We start from the raw sequence: 18,059 nt of genomic DNA, 5'->3' as shown, positions 1-18,059 counted from the left end.
CTTTTCTTCATCCCCATGTTGATATATATATATATATATATATATATATATATATATATATATATATATATATATATATATATATATATATATATATATATGTATACATATATATATATTGGAAAGGATCACAATTTTGTGCGTGATCAAGATATTCCTATAAGTCCACGGGGAAAATGAAACACGATAAGTTCCCAAGTGCACTTTCGTGTAATAATCACATCATCAGGGGAGACACAAGAGAAATATAACAGTCAGTTGATACACAACGAAGAGACGAAACTTGGAAACCATATGGTAAACATGCGATTGTCCAATTAGACAATCACATGTTTACCATATGGCGTCTTAGCTACGTCTCTTCGTTGTACGTATATCAACTGACTGTTATATTTCTCTCTTGTGTCTCCCCTGATGATGTGATTATTACACGAAAGTGCACTTGGGAACTTATCGTGTCTCATTTTCCCCGTTGACTCTTAGGAATTTATATATATATATATATATATATATATATATATATATATATATATATATATATATAAATATATATATATATATATATATATATATATATATATATATATATATATATATATATATATATATATAGTTTGATATATAGATAGATAGACAGATCCGTATATCTGGGTCACAGTTCAGTGTGGACACTGCACGATAAAATCGATATTCTGACAGCCTTTAGCTAAATCCACCAATGCCCCGACGTAGATCAGACAGACAGACAGACAGACAGACACCACCACTGGATCCAATACAAGTCGGTAATTTCGGACGCAACAAAATTGCGTTATCGATCCCGGTTGAGAGAAGGATATCGGTCTCTGGGTGGGGGGGGTTGTAGTAACTTTACTCATTACGAAGAGACAAATTATCTCCCTCAACCCCTACCTCAACCCCCACTAGCGAGGCCTGGGGCCCAGCGAGGCTCGGGGGGCAACTGGTCAGTGTCGTCCCCACCCACTTCCCCCTCCTCCCTGATCCTGACCCGATGTTGACCACGACCACGAAGAAAAAAACAGAAAAAGAAAAAAAAAAAAGATGTATGATGTATACTCGCTCAGCATTAATGGTATAGTCATTAAGATGATCATTGAGACCCTGCAAGAGATGGAACTTTGATAAAACGCGTATATAACTAGCGAATGAGCCTGGCTATCATCAAGACATTTAACTGGTAAAGAGGGGGTGGTGTTGGTTGGTTGGAAGGGGACGGTGGTGGTGGAAAGGCCAGTGGAGCGCATGCGCCCAGGGGGTGAGGAAGGGTCTGAGTGTGCGGCTAGGGCGCGGAGCGAGCCACCGATGAGACCTGGCTTCTCTAGACTTAGTTTTCGCTTGGCGCTGGCGAGGTGAGGGTGTACGGTGTTGCTCAGCGGGGGCCAACGGCGGGGGGGCTCCCAGTGCACCAGCAGACTCCACCACTTGGCTCGCGAGAAGCCGAGAGCTAAAGGGCCGCTCGTACATCCATGAATATCCACGAACACGCCACACCCTTGGTGGAAAACCTGCGTTGTGTAATGCACGAATTCGTCGGCGTGATCTGAAGTCATACATTGGTGATGTAGATGAAAAGGAAAAGAAAAAGTTTGATGATTCGAAAGTTCTCATGAAGTGATGAATATGTCTAAGTTAAAAGAGAACTCAAGGGAGCCCAGCTGGTTAGTAGGATAGTACCCTTTCGTCCCTTCGTCCCAGGGTCTTAGAGGATAGGACGTCTAGCGTCGCTACTCAGTGTCGAGGGGGGAAAAATTTTTTTTTGAACTGTCCCTCGCGTGTGTGGTTTGGTGCAAGACGACTGAGAAGTTCCGCCACTCTTGGAGTCGCCGAAGATGTTGGTTCCTCGTCCGTGGACTACCTGGGTTTGTATTACCATAGTCTCGACCTTCTTCACCTGTCTCGCGAGGCCTCAGGAGATCTACGACGATGGCGAGGACGCCGAGGAAGAGGCCGATCCAAACGATGAGTTCAGAAACAGTAAGTATGGAAGAGAAACTTTTATGTTGCTTCACACTGTAGCATCCACTTCGCCCCAACACGACGTCTAAGTGCCATCCCTAGACTGCAATCAGTTTATATATATATATATATATATATATATATATATATATATATATATATATATATATATATATATATATATATATATATATATATATATGTATATATATACATCATCATTTTTTCATCTAAATTTCCAAGAGTTTATTTAGAGCAAATATAAGTAAATAAGCATCACTTTATCCCAGAAAATAGATAGTCCAGCAATGATGACAGTTTATTCAGTACGTTTTAACTTTACTTGAAGTGGGTCGATTAAGATAGATATATAGTAATGTGTCTCATTATCTTGATCTTAACACTCAAGGGCTTATCTTAGTCGTGACTAAGCTTGACTTGTGACCTAAGAGAATAGAAAACCCAAGACTGAAAATAGTTTATATAATTCCATTCGTTTTCCTTAGATAGTTCGAATGATAGGATATATATATGTATATATATATATATATATATATATATATATATATATATATATATATATATATATATATATATATAACTTTTCTATTTATCGTTATTTTAACAGCCAATGCTTTTGTTCAAAGTGAATAGACATGACGTATTCTCAGGCTTTTCATGACTTATATAAAGGACTCTACAGCTGTCGGACTCAGCGTTTAAAAAGACATTACCGAAGTTTTCAACACGGTAATTCAGAATATATCTCACACAGTAAATGTATTAGAACAAATGCAGAAGTTATGAATGCATTAGATTAAATCTATGCTATGTAAATGTTTGAAAGTGAATCTATGCTGTGTAAATGTTGTAAAGTAAATCTATGCTGTGTAAATGCTTTAAGGTAAATCTGTATTTAGCTAATGCGTTAAGGGATTACATACACTGTTGTTTTATACTGAATATGATGGTTTATATGTATTGGCTCGACTGTAAACCCCAAGTATACCAGTGCGCAGGAGTGTAGCCAAAACCTCCAGTGCACAGGACTGTAACCTAAGCTTCCACTGCACAGGACTGCAGGCCCAAACCTCTGTGCACAGGACCGTAGCCTAAATCCTCACTGCGCAGGACTGCAGACTCCAGTGCACATGACTGCAAACTCGTGAACAGGACTGGAAACTAATGCAAAAACGTGCAAACCAAAGTGCACGGGGCTGTAAACCCCAGAACAATTCAGTGCACAGGACTCCAAACCTCCCTAATTGCACAGGACTTCCAACCCTCTAAAGTGCAGAGGACTATTATCCCCATAAGTGCTCAAGACTGTAAACCCCCTTAAGTGCACAGGACTATAAACCCCCTTAAGTACAGAAAACTGTAAACCCCCTTAAGTACACAGGACTTTAAACCCGCTTAAATGCCCAAGACTGCAAACACCCCTACGTGCACAAAACGTAACTCCTCTTAAGTGCACAAGACATTGAATACCCTTAAGTGCACAGGGCCGTAAACCCACGTAAGTGCCCATGAGTACAAACTCACTTTAAGTGCCTAAGACTGTAAACCCCGCCCCCCTCTCTTCCACCCAACCCCACCCTGTGTGCTGGAGAACTGAAACTCTCTATAAGTACACATGGCTGTGAGCAACCACTTAAGTGCACAGGACTGCACCCCCCCTCCCCCCTACCCCCCCCTCCCTTAAGTGCACAGGACCGTAAACTTAACCCAAGTGCAGAGGGCCACAAAGTCTGGTTTTGCAAGACCTGAATACATAATGTATAAGACTTTGAAGGCAATGCCACACTTACCGCTTATTATTCATCCTCATTTCTCTCGCCAGTTAAAGTGAGTTTGGAGAGACATATTGAGTGACTTAAGACAGCCATAGTGTAACAGAGGCATATTACTTCCTTCGTGTTAATAGTGTATTCCCTCCTCTCGAACAACGAAAATGGGGTGATGGAGGGAAAGAAATGTATATATATATATATATATATATATATATATATATATATATATATATATATATATATATATATATTCTCTCTTTCTTTCTTCGCTCTTTAAAAGGGAGACAAAACTTAGTAGGCACAAGTTCTGGTAAACACGGTCTAAGAGGTCAGTGTGTAAGTAAGTTACTGTGAGGTAACTTGGTCAGTGTAACTAGCAGGGGTAGAAGACAAGCTAGAAGGAATTCTGACTGAAGGACATTGGACAGACAGAATGAAGGGTTTGTGTATATATATATATATATATATATATATATATATATATATATATATATATATATATATATATATATATATGGGAGCGGGGGGCTGGAAATGCTCCCGTCTCGTTTAAAAATTTTCCGAAAGAAAGAACAGAGAAGGGGGTCAAGTGAGGATATTCCCTCAAAGGCTCAGTTCTCTGTTCTTACCGCTACCTCGCTGACGCGGGAAATGTCCAATAGTATGAATATACATATATGTCTGTGTGTGTATATATATATATATATATATATATATATATATATATATATATATATATATATATATATATATGGTCTCTCTCTCTCTCTCTCTCTCTCTCTCTCTCTCTCTCTCTCTCTCTCTCTCTCTCTCTCTCTCATTCTTTTCTCAGCAGTGTTTAAGGCCAGGCCACTACGCTTGGACCTTGGGCCTGTGTAGGGTGTGTGTGTGTGTCTCTATACCTAACTCCATCTAGCTCTCCCTCCTTCTGGTCTACCTGCCAACCTGACCCATCTAACTGCTCTGTCGTCATTATAGAACCATAGATAGCCACTATCACGGCTACGATAAGCATCGCGGGGGTTGTAGACCCAGTTAACTGAAGATGATTTAGAAAGTGGTCCACCGTGAAGACCCTAGTGTTGGTCCCTGCTTAACACGATAGATAGATAGATAGATAGGTAGAGAGAGAGAGAGAGAGAGAGAGAGAGAGAGAGAGAGAGGTAGATAGATAGATAGATAGATAAAGAAGTATATAGATATATAGATAGATAAATAGGTAGGTAGATAGATAGATAGATAAAGAAGTAGATAGACAGAGTTAAACTGAAATAGAGAGAGAGAGAGAGAGAGAGAGAGAGAGAGAGAGAGAGAGAGAGACAGACTGATAGACAAATCAATAGATAGATAGATAGATAGACTGGCTGATAGTCACCTTCTGATAGACATAAGACCAGAGACCGCCATGTTTGCTTCTAACCCCGATGAAGCAATGGGACAAATAGAGAAATAGAGTTGGAATATAAGCGACCATGTTCAAAGTATTAGAAAGAGGGAGAAAAGAAAATGGGAAGCCAGTTCTTTGCTGCAGCTTGGAGACGCTAGCTTGGTGGGGTCCAGCTAAGGGTGGCACAAAGCTAAATGGGACATTCAGTGTCATTCAGTTTAACCCAGTGGTTCCTCCTGTGTCTGAGAGAAAGGTAATCATAATTACTTAGTGTGTCGTCCCTTAATTACATAGTTCATCATGAGGAATGAACCAACGATGTGACACTGGGAGATGAAATGATTTTAGGAAAAGAAAAAATAAGAAAATGATAATCGTGTATAATAAAGTAAGTTCAAAAGAGAAAATAAAACCATTTTGGGTTGTGTTTAGAGTAAGAATGGATAATAAGGTTTTAAGAGAAACGTGGAGAATAAATGCACTCATCTCTGCTAAAATGGTTGAAGAAATTTTTAGAGAGAAAAAATTTACAATGTTGACATTGAAGTTAAATGTCAAAAAATTCTAAAACGAAATTATGTTATTGTGTACAACCCCAGAACCTCTTCCACGTGAGGGGTTTTAGGATTATAAACCCCCAACACCCCTTATCCTGGGGGCTTCTGCAGCTTCAAGGCTGTGCGCTACACTCAGTAGCAGGGGCAGGAAGAACTCATTTGAAGCGAGAGGGTTCTTAGTGAGACTGTATACTGCCACAGCATCACCGAAAGTGACTTTATACAATCTGTATACACACACACACACACGCACACACACACACAGACAAACACACACACACACGTATATATATATATATATATATATATATATATATATATCTTTCTTTCAAACTATTCGCCATTTCCCGCGTTAGCGAGGTAGCGTTAGGAACAGAGGACTGGGCCTTTTTTGGAATATCCTCACCTGGCCCCCTCTGTTCCTTCTTTTGGAAAATTAAAAAAAAAAACGAGAGGGGAGGATTTCCAGCCCCCCGCTCCCTCCCCTTTTAGTCGCCTTCTACGACACGCAGGGAATACGTGGGAAGTATTCTTAATCCCCTATCCCCAGGGATATATATATATATATATATATATATATATATATATATATATATAGTTCTTTCCTCTTACGTTCATGCTTGTTCGCAGTTTCCCGCGTTGGCGAAACAGTGCCTGAAACAGACGATTATCTATACCTCTCATAGACAACACAGTGAAGCCACACATCTATACACGTACAGGAGGGGAATCAGATCTGATATAAATAGCGTAAGATGTGGTTTATTCTCCTGAAACCAAAAAGGATTGAGAGAGGAAGTTAGCATCGTAATGACCAAATTGAATTTGAATACCTTATTTTTTTTCGCTTCTCGTTTCATGATGGTGTGGAGGAGGGAGAAGGCAAATAGCATTACCGAATAATCGAGGATAAATCATTTATCAAGGAAAGTAAATTAGGGATGAGGGGGGGGGGAGGAGGAGGCGGTGTGTGTTACTGAACTAGTTCCAAAAATGTTGCCTTGCTGGTGGCGTAATGGTGTGTGTGGGGGGGGCGTACCCCCATCACACACTCCATTATTTACCATTTTTCTCTTCGCCCAGCTCACTCCCAAATGCTGGCTGATAGATGCCACCCAGTGCGTAAACCCAGTACCAGTTCTGTCTGCTGGTGTTCTGTCTTCTTTACCCTCCGGTTCCTTGACTCTATTTAGCTCCTGGTGTCTGACTCCTTCCTATGGTTTCTCGTGGCTGAGATGCGTGGGTTCGTATCTCCTGTGATGTGTGATGCTTTGGGACCGATAGTTGATTGGTTGTCTTGATTATATTTCTCTTTATAGTCCTTTTATCATCTTCTGCTATCCCTGGGGATAGGGGATTAAGAATACATCCCACGTATTCCCTGCGTGTCTTAGAAGGGGACTAAAAGGGGAGGGAGCGGGGGGATGGAAATCCTCCCCTCTCTCTTTTTTTTTTTTTTAATTTTCCAAAAGAAGGAACAGAGGGGGCCAGGTGAGGATATTCCAAAAAAGGCCCAGTCCTCTGTTCTTAACGCTACCTCGCTATCGCGGGAAATAGCGAATAGTATAAAAAAAAAAAAAAATCATCTACGTATTCTCTTTATATGCCTTCTTCCTCTTTATATATTTTGACCAAAGTCTATCATATCTTCCCTCTGTCTTTCATTATTCGTATAAGTTTTATCTTATATGTTACATCTTATGTTATATTTATCGCTTTTTCAGTATTAGCTCTTTACTGTTTCTTTATTCTTTTATTTTTCAGTTGATAGATGATGATGTCTTCTGTTTCTTCTGCTGTTTCATGATGTGTGGCTCTTTTATCTCATTATCTACATCCAAATGGCGTCCTAGCTACGTCTCGTCCTTGTATATCAACTGACTGTTATATCTCTTTCTTGTATCTCCCCTGATGATGTGATTATTACACGAAAGTGCACTTGGGAACTTAACGTGTTTCGTTTCCCTGTGGAGTAGAAGGAATATATATGTGTAGGTGTGTGTGTATATATGTATATATATATATATATATATATATATATATATATATATATATATATATATATATATATATATGATAATACACACACGAAGTTAATCCAGTGTTCATACCAGAGATATAATAAGAAAAGATGGTGGGTTGAAAAGTCTTTCGACGAATATTGAGTTAGCAGTCTGCTGAAAACTTCAGTGATCTTCGCTGTGGTGGGTATGGGGCTGATCTTGTAGAGATCTGCTTGAACACGACTACAACCAGTGTGTCTGTGCTGCTGAAATGCATGACGCTGTTGAAAGTTCAGTAGATGGGGGGTTCCCCTGGGTGTAAAACTCCCTCCCCACACTGTACGTTGTGGTAATTATGAATAGGTAATGAGTGAGCGTGTAGGTGGAATGACTATTTGTGTGTTACGGGGAGAGAGTTTTACGCTTGTGTTGCCCCGGCTATTAGCCTCTGTGTGTGTGTGTGTGTGTGTGTGTGTGTTTAAATAAATGAATGAATGAATAAATAGATGGATAAATAGATGAATACATATATATATATATATATATATATATATATATATATATATATATATATATATATATATATATATATATATATATATATTAAAAAAGGGGGTGACTGTATTGTTGACTGGTTGGTAAGGTTATTTAATGTATGTATGTCTCATGGTGAGGTGCCTGAGGATTGGCGGAATGCTTGCATAGTGCCATTGTACAAAGGCAAAGGGGATAAAAAGTGAGTGCTCAAATTACAGAGGTATAAGTTTGTTGAGTATTCCTGGGAAATTATATGGGAGGGTATTGATTGAGAGGGTGAAGGCATGCACAGAGCATCAGATTGGGGAAGAGTAGTGTGGTTTCAGAAGTGGTAGAGGATGTGTCGATCAGGTGTTTGCTTTGAAGAATGTATGTGAGAAATACTTAGAAAAGCAAATGGATTTGTATGTGGTATTTATGGATCTGGAGAAGGCATATGATAGAGTTGATAGAGATGCTCTGTGGAAGGTATTAAGAATATATGGTGTGGGAGGCAAGTTCTTTGAAGCAGTGAAAAGTTTTTATCGAGGATGTAAGGCATGTGTTCGTGTAGGAAGAGAGGAAAGTGATTGGTTCTCAGTGAATGTAGGTTTGCGGCAGAGGTGTGTGATGTCTCCACGGTTGTTTAATTTGTTTATGGATGGGCTTGTTAGGGAGGTAAATGCAAAAATTTTGGAAAGAGGGGCAAGTATGCAGTCTGTTGTGGATGAGAGAGCTTGGGAAGTGAGTCAATTGTTGTTCGCTGATGGTACAGCGCTGGTGGCTGATTAGTGTGAGAAACTGCAGAAGCTGGTGACTGAGTTTGATAAAGTGTGTGAAAGAAGAAAGCTGAGAGTAAATGTGAATGAGAGCAAGGTTACTAGGAACAGTAGGATTGAAGGACAAACCAATTGGGAGGTAAGTTTGAATGGAGAAAAGCAGGAGGAAGTGAAGTGTTTTAGATATCTGGGAGTGGATTTGGCAGCGGATGGAACTATGGAAACGGAAGTGAATCATAGGGTTGGGGAGGGGGCGAAAGTTCTGGGAGCCTTGAAGAATGTGTCGAAGTCGAGAACATTATCTCGGAAAGCAAAAATGGGTATGTTTGAAGGAATAGTTGTTCCAACAATGTTGTATGGTTGCAAGGCTGGGCTATGTATAGAGTTGTTCGGAGGAGGGTGGATGTGCTGGAAATGAGATGTTTGAGGACAATATGTGGTGTGAAATGGTTTGATTGAGTAAGTAATAACAGGGTAAGAGAGACGTGCGGTAATAATCTTTACACACATAAGGGCATCTAAGCTAGGTACCTATTAATCCACCAGCCTCGAGGGGAGGATGAACACCTGGGATGAGTGTAGGCCGACTGCCAAACCCAGGATTCAAACCCATGTAAACCCGACCCCGTGCTGAATCATAGTCAGTAACGCTAAGAACGGAGGCCCGTGTGTGTGTGTGTGTGTGTGTGTGTGTGTGTGTGTGTGTGTGTGTGTGTGTGTGTGTGTGTGTGTGTGTGTGTGTCTAGATATTCAATGATTCATTCAATATCCAATTTTCTTTTTCATTCATCTTTCAATCTCTTTTCTTTTATTCATTTTTACACCAGCCGACAAATCAGGGACGAAAAAAAAAAGAAATACATGCCTCAGGCTCCACCACCATTTCGGAGGAAGGAAAAACACTGAGTGTGAGGAAGAGAGAATAAAAGTTGAAGACGAGATTGATACGAGTCTGTTTGTCGACCTGTCTGCTGAAGGTGGGTTGCATATAGGTCAAAGGTGAGGTATAAGATGATGGGGAACTCCTCAGCTCTCGATGTTACGAGGAAAGAGGAAGAAAATGGGAATTTTGTAAAGGTTCATCCTCGAGTGTTTGGCCTCAGCACTGAAACTATGGGAATCAGCAACCAGGAGTGTGCCACTAGTCCACATGCCTGTGTGAGCGGGACTCGCGGTGCACAGCTGATGAGGAGGGAAAACGGTGGTCCGAAGTCATAGATGCAGAACGGGGTGAGGGTTGCCACCATCGAGGTGGACAGAATGGGAGGGTTAAAAGGACGTTTTTGGACTCGACCATAAGTGACCGAGAAGTGGAGAAAGAGGCGTCCTGGTATATATGGCTAGTACTCTTTAGTGGGGTGGATAGAACACCTGTAGATATGGCAGACCTGCCATATATATATATATATATATATATATATATATATATATATATATATATATATATGCTTGAAGACAAAAGAGGTGTGAGGAGGTTTGATCGAGTAAGTAATGAAAGGGTAAGAGAGATGTGTGGTAATAGAAAGAGTGTGCTTGAGAGAGCAGAAGAGGGTGTGTTGAAATGGTTTGGTCACCTGGAGAGAATGAGTGAGGGAAGATTGACAAAGAGATATATGTGTCAAAGGTGGAAGGAACGAGGAGAAGTAGGAGACCAAATTGGAGGTGGAAGGATGGAGTGAAAAAGATTTTGAGTGATCGGGGCCTGAACAAGCAGGAGGGTGAAAGGTGGGTATAGGATAGAGTAAAATGGAACGATGTGATATACAGTGATCGACGTGCTGTCAATGGACTGAATCAGGACATGCGAAGTTGGTCTTGAGTGTCCATCCCGTTTCATTCTGGCATAACCTCCCGTTGTTACCTCCATTGCCTCACCTGTACCTCCCGTTGTTAACCCCGTTACCTTACCTGTACCTCCCGTTGTTAACCCCCGTTACCTTACCTGTACCTCCCGTTGTTAACCCCCGTTACCTTACCTGTACCTCCCGTTGTTAACCCCGTTACCTTACCTGTACCTCCCGTTGTTAACCCCCGTTACCTTACCTGTACCTCCCGTTGTTAACCCCCGTTACCTTACCTGTACCTCCCGTTGTTAACCCCCGTTACCTTACCTGTACCTCCCGTTGTTAACCCCCGTTACCTTACCTGTACCTCCCGTTGTTAACCCCGTTACCTTACCTGTATCTCCCGTTGTTAACCCCCGTTACCTCACCTGTACCTCCCGTTGTTAGCCCCCGTTACCTTACCTGTACCTCCCGTTGTTAACCCCCGTTACCTTACCTGTACCTCCCGTTGTTAACCCCCGTTACCTTACCTGTACCTCCCGTTGTTAACCCCCGTTACCTTACCTGTACCTCCCGTTGTTAACCCCCGTTACCTTACCTGTACCTCCCGTTGTTAACCCCCGTTACCTTACCTGTACCTCCCGTTGTTAACCCCGTTACCTTACCTGTACCTCCCGTTGGCAATTCCGTGTTTGCTCTCGCATTTCTCGACGAGACGTCCCGTGCACCCTGGCACACAGCTGGCATATCTGCCAACCTGTTTTTCTTATAGTCTTATTTTCCGTAGCAGAAGATGTATATTTATATATACGTATCCAGCTTCATAATTTGCGTGGTTGGGTGTTTCCTGTAATTACTAAGGTACAGAAAATGGGGTTCCAGACCAAGAATAGATTACTGATACTAATGATTGGTCATAAAATTGTGGATGAAATCGTTTCCCTGATTGGTTACAGTAGGTATTATACGGTTAGCCTCATATATATATATATATATATATATATATATATATATATATATATATATATATATATATATATATATGTTCATGTGTATGTGTACAGATATGATTTGTAGGGTATATGTGTGTGTGTGTTTGTGTGTGTGTGTGTGTGTGTGTGTGTGTGTGTGTGTGTGCGTTATTCTGGGGTAATCTATGTTTATCTGGACGGGAATGGAAAAGGTCATTGAAGATTAATGAGCTTAAATGGGATTATCCTCAACACCTGCCCCCTGAACACGTGTGATGACATATGACCACCGCTATCTGTTTATAGAACACGTGTGACGTGCCCACCAGCTCCCGCTTATATACAAGCGTGACATCTGCTCATCAATACAGGTGTGTGGACAGGTGGCCTGCGCAATGCGTCGACCAATTCCCCGTTTATAGAACATCTGTGACATTTGTGTAGGGAATACATCTGTGGTTAGTTTGTATTAGATTGTGTTATAGAAGATATTTCTTTACATTTGTTCAGAAGACATCTGTTAATGAGATCAAGTAGAACAAGCGTCTGTGATCACCTAGAACAGCTGTGATGAAAGGAACACCTGTAACATCTGTGTTCCTCACCCAACAGTCACGAGAGAAAGACATGTTGTGTAGCATCTGCTTCTAACGCCCTTCATTCTCAATAGTAACACTCGTAACATCTGTCCCCACTTTAGCTAACGGTAGTAACGGTAAGGCTTCCCTATCTTGCACTCGTAACATATGACCCCGTTAGCTATGTGTGGCAACGATAACGCTTCCCTAACTTACAGTAACGCTCGTCACATCTGCTCCTGTTACCGAAACGGTAGCAACAGTAACGTTTGCCTAACTTACAGTAACGCTCGTCACATCTTCTCCTGTTACCGAACAGGAGCAACGGTAACGCGTGCCTGACTGTCCCCTGCAGGCCATAAAAGACATAAATTCCTTATAGCGTAAGGTCGTTCTGGGCTTGACGCCAACAGCTAACATCACCTTAAACGAATAAATGGGTTCTCAACCTTTCTATATTATTCTGGTTCCCTTATTGTTTATATATATATATATATATATATATATATATATATATATATATATATATATATATATATATATATAGGGTGGTGAAAGGCGTGCAAGGAATAGAGGGCATTGGAACGGTGTGGTATACCGGGGCCGACGTGCGGTCAATGGATTGAACCAGGACATGTAAAGCGTCTGGGGTAAACCATGAAAAGTTTTCTGGGGCCTGGATGTGGAAAGGGAGCTGTGGTTTCGGTGCATTATAAATGACAGCTAGAGACTGGGTGTGAACGAATGTGGCCTTTGTGTCTTTTCCTAGCGCTACCTCGCAGGGGGGGGAATGCTGTTTCATGCGTGGCGGGGTGGCGACGGGAATGGATGAAGGCACCGAGTATGAATATGTACATGTGTATATATGTATATGTGTGTGCATGTACATGTATGTATACGTTGAAATGTATAGGTATGTATATGTGCGTGTGTGGGCGTTTATGTATATGCATGTGTATGTGGGTGGGTTGGGCCATGAGAGAGAGAGAGAGAGAGAGAGAGAGAGAGAGAGAGAGAGAGAGAGAGAGAGAGAGAGAGAGAGAGCCATCATCTTATCTTCCTACAATTACCCCAGATCATCTCTCCAGGGGCTTCTACAGCCCAAAGGGCGTGCGCTACGACCGGTAGCAGGGGACTGTGGACTCCCCTTGAGTGAGAATCTGTTTCTATCTCTGGACAAGGCTTTGACTCCCAGTGATACAGAGCCTCTCTGATGTGGCTCGTGGTCTAACCTACACCCACCCTCGCGTCTCGACTCTAAGGTTTTTGAAATAGAGAAAGAGAGAGTGATATTGACATCGTGAGTGAAAGATATCATACAAAGCTGCACCAACTGTCGTCGGAGGAGGCCGGTTATACCACTGAGCAGCAGGATCTCTCTCTCTCTCTCTCTCTCTCTCTCTCTCTCTCTCTCTCTCTCTCTCTCTCTCTCTCTCTCTCTCTCTGTATATACCTGGGTAGTACCAGCCGATGAGTCCTATATAAACTAACCTGACTGGGACAGGTCTGTTTCCCCCTCCCCCACCCCAGCCCTGACCCACGGGTGCATGATAACTGGAAAATATTGAGCGAGAAGCATGGTTCCTGCTGGCCTGCCTACAACCCCTCTCTCTCCTCCTCTCTCTCTCTCTCTCTCTCTCTCTCTCTCTCTCTCTCTCTCTCTCTCTCAGCCCCGTCTGGGGATCTGCAAGGCTAATGACGCCTGCACAGTGAGCCAGTGTTTCAGTGGCTGTCAAATGTCTCTCTTTTTGGCAGCACAAGCCCCGTAAAACTGATCTTAGGATTATATATATATATATATATATATATATATATATATATATATATATATATATATATATATATATATACATATATATATATATATATATATATATATATATATATATATATATATATATATATATATATATATTTCTTTTCTTTTCTTTCATACTATCCGCCATTTCCCGCGATAGCGAGGTAGCGTTAAGAATAGAGGACTGTTCTTTAGAGGGAATATCCTCACATGGCCCCCTCCTCTGTTCCTTCTTTTGGAAAATTAAAAGAAAAACGAGAGGGGAGGAAGCATATATATATATATATATATATATATATATATATATATATATATATATGTGTGTGTGTGTGTGTGGGTGCATGTGTGTCATATGTAAGCCCATAATCTTTGCAAAATACCGTAAAATCACAATTAAACACTGACTTATTTGATTATACAACATGTTGCCTTTTCACTTCCATTTCCCCCTAAAAAATCCTCTATATTGCGTGTGTGGGAAATAATTTGAATTATTAGTCAGGATTCGTACGGTGATTAGTTGAATCTTTTTTTCATAGTTGAAAATATTCGTTGATTTAAACAATAAAGGTGATAAAAGCACTGTGCCATTTTTTTTTCACGGAAATCGTAAAGTATAATGAGATTTTAGTTTTTGTTTTTGATAATGTATCAGCAATAAATATTCTTGACGTACAGATTCGCATTAAAATTTTCAGTTGATTGAAGAATAAATTTGAAATTTTTTTATGAGTAATATGTCACCTTAAGTGTCTACAGTTTTCCCTAGATTTTCCCTAAGTCTCTTTTAGATCATCTCTAGATCTTCTCCAGGTACGTTATTATGTACCTGCGTTTCGCCCAGAGCACATGACAGGCGTTTAAAAAGCTGCATTTGTTGACCTCAAAGCATCCCCCTGAGTGTGGACGCCACACACACCCAATATTATTTCCCGTACACACACACACGAAAAAAATGTATCTGTAACTCGAATATTTGTGTTTATAGCTTTAAAGATGTGGCTGGGAATGAAAGAGAGAGAGAGAGAGAGAGAGAGAGAGAGAGAGAGAGAGAGAGAGAGAGAGAGGTACACGAGGTAACAAAGTGATATGAGGCGATATGGATTAAAAGGGGTCGACGTACTTTCAATGGATTGAATCAGGACATGTGAAGAGTCCTGGGTAAACCATGGAAAGGTCTGTGGGGCCTGGATGTGGATAGGGAGCTGTGGTTTCGGTGCATTACATATGACGCCTGAGAACGGATATGAGAGGATGAGAACCATGCTACGTCTGCTCGCTATAGCCTTCACTATATGTATATATATATAGTCTTTATACTTGATCGCCGTTTCCCGCATTAGCGAGGTAGCACCAGGAAACAGACGAAGAAAAGTCCCGTCCACTCATATACACACATATGTACATACACGCCCATACACTTTCATATACATATCAACATATACATACATGTACATACACATGCACATCCCTATACATATATATCCATGTACATGATCATACTCGCATGCCTTCTTCCGTTTCCGGCGCCACCCAACCCCACAGGAAAACAGCATCGCCACCCCCATTTCAGCGAGGTACCGCCAGGACAACATACAAAAAAGGGCACATTCGTTCACACTCAGTCTTTAGCTGTCATGTGTAGTGCACCAGAACCACAACTCCCTATCCACATCCAGGCCCTACAGACCTATCCATGGTGTACCCCAAAAATTTCACATGCCCTGGTTCAGAACATTGACAGCACGTCGTTCCCCGTATACCACATCGTTCCAATTCACTCTATTCATTGCACGCCTCTCACCCTCCTGCATGTTCAGACCCCGATCGCTCAAAATCTTTTTTCACTCCATCTTTCCACCTCTGAAGTCTGGATAATCCGAGATTATAACAGATCTGTTGGACGTTAACAAGATGCTGTTCGCCCACACACAATATCATCATATAATCTGGCAATCATAGACTAATGAGAGATATAGATGATTTAAACAGTTATATCCGCCGGCATCAAAGAAAGTCTCATATATATGTATATTCTGAGGATATATTACAATGAAGCCCGTTCACACACACACACACACACACACGAACACTCTCTCTCTCTCTCTCTCTCTCTCTCTCTCTCTCTCTCTCTCTCTCTCTCTCTCTCTCTCTCTCTCACACGTATGGGTCTTAACCTTTTCGAGTGTATTCAGAGAATGTTATAATTCCCCGAATGTGTTGAAAGCGGTTTTTGTTGTGGTTATATTAGTCGTCTGCACAACTCCGGGGTACTTGAACAATTGCCCGAGAGAGAGAAAAAAAAAATATATATTCCATTAAGAGGGAACCTTTGCCTCGCACGCAAAGGCCTTTAGAAAATGGCCCGGAACACATGCACTGGGCCATATGATATGTCGTTGCCGTGAGGAAAATTTTTTTCCAATTTTTTTTTTATCTCTTTGAATGCGACTATACGACCTTTGACAGCCGTGGCGCTCCCTTTCAGCAAGACGGTACGACCCTGCAATACGACGGTACGATCGTTGAGTAAGGTGGTGCGGCCTTTGATATGACGGTACGACCTTTTAGTACGACGGTACGACCCTAAAACACGACTACGACACTTGACCCCGACGGTACGACCCTTGTGTACGACGGAACGATCCTTGAAAACGACGGTACGACACTAAAACACGATTACGACTCTTGCCCCATACGATACGACCCTTGAATATGAGGGTACGACAGTTGAGGACGACAGTACGACACTTGAGTGCGACGGTACGACACTTAAGTACGACGGAACGACCCCTGGATGTGATGATCTTGCTGGACTGTGACCTGTTGCTCTTGTAGGACATTTTATAGACCAGATCACCGTGACCCTCCTGTAGACTAGGTCACTGTGACCCTCCTGTAAGACTAGTTACCTAGTTACAGTAAGGCTAGCGGGTCACACCCATGACCCCATCATTCCCATGTTATTTTGCTTGCTGCCATTCTCTAGTATATATATATATATATATATATATATATATATATAGATAGATTGATTGATAGATAGGCAGATAGATATATAGATATAGATTGATAGATAAATACATATTTTGGGGCCTCATTCCAGTATCTATAAGTAACTTGGGTCTCTTTCTAGCGTCTATAGATATTCTGGTCTCTGTCCAGTTTCTACTGAAGCTGCTCTTCATTGCTTGGTTTTATTCATGAACATCTGCTGTTGGTATATTAATCATACACATTTATTGCTGGTCTGTATGTCATAAGCATCCAATGTTGGTCTATACATTTTTTATTTGTCTATTAATTATAGACATTTGTTGTTTGTCTATTATTCATAAACATATACTGTTCATTGTTGGTATATTAATCATAAACCCTCTTTGTCGGTTATTAATCGTAAGCGTTCATTGTTGGTCTATTAATCATAAACATTTTTTTTTTTGGTATCGTACTCATGCACATTCACTTTTGAACTATTAATCATAAACATTCATTGTTGATCTATAGTCATAAATATTTCCGGTCCTATCAATCATAAACATTATTGTTGGACTATAGTCACAAACTTTTCCTTATACATTTCATATACATTAATTGTTGCTTTATTAATCAAAGACATTTATTGTTGGTCTGTTAATCATAAACATATATTGTTGGTCTATTAATCATAAACATTTAATGTTGCTTTATTAATCAAGTACATTTATTGTTGGTCTATCAATCATAAACATATATTGTTGGTCTATTAATCATAAACATTTATTGTTGGTCTATCAATCATAGACATTTATTGTTGGACTATTAATCATAAACATTTATCGTTGGTCTATTAATCATAAACATTTCTCCTGCTCTGTGATGGACCTCCAACACTGTGCCATCAGTCACCCAGTCACACGGGGACATCCCAAACATA

General features: G+C 40.8%; 1 pseudogene; it reads left to right on the top strand.

Moving 5' to 3' along the window:
• Nucleotides 1-1,292: 1,292 nt before the first annotated feature.
• LOC139765028 (protein turtle homolog A-like) overlaps nucleotides 1,293-18,059 on the top strand; it is a 115,088-nt pseudogene continuing 98,321 nt past the window's right edge.

The sequence above is a fragment of the Panulirus ornatus genome, chromosome 52 (genome assembly GCF_036320965.1).
Source record: "Panulirus ornatus isolate Po-2019 chromosome 52, ASM3632096v1, whole genome shotgun sequence".
Lineage (NCBI taxonomy): Eukaryota > Metazoa > Arthropoda > Malacostraca > Decapoda > Palinuridae > Panulirus > Panulirus ornatus.
Note: the sequence above shows the minus strand (reverse complement) of the source record. Positions and strands in the feature narration are given on the sequence as shown.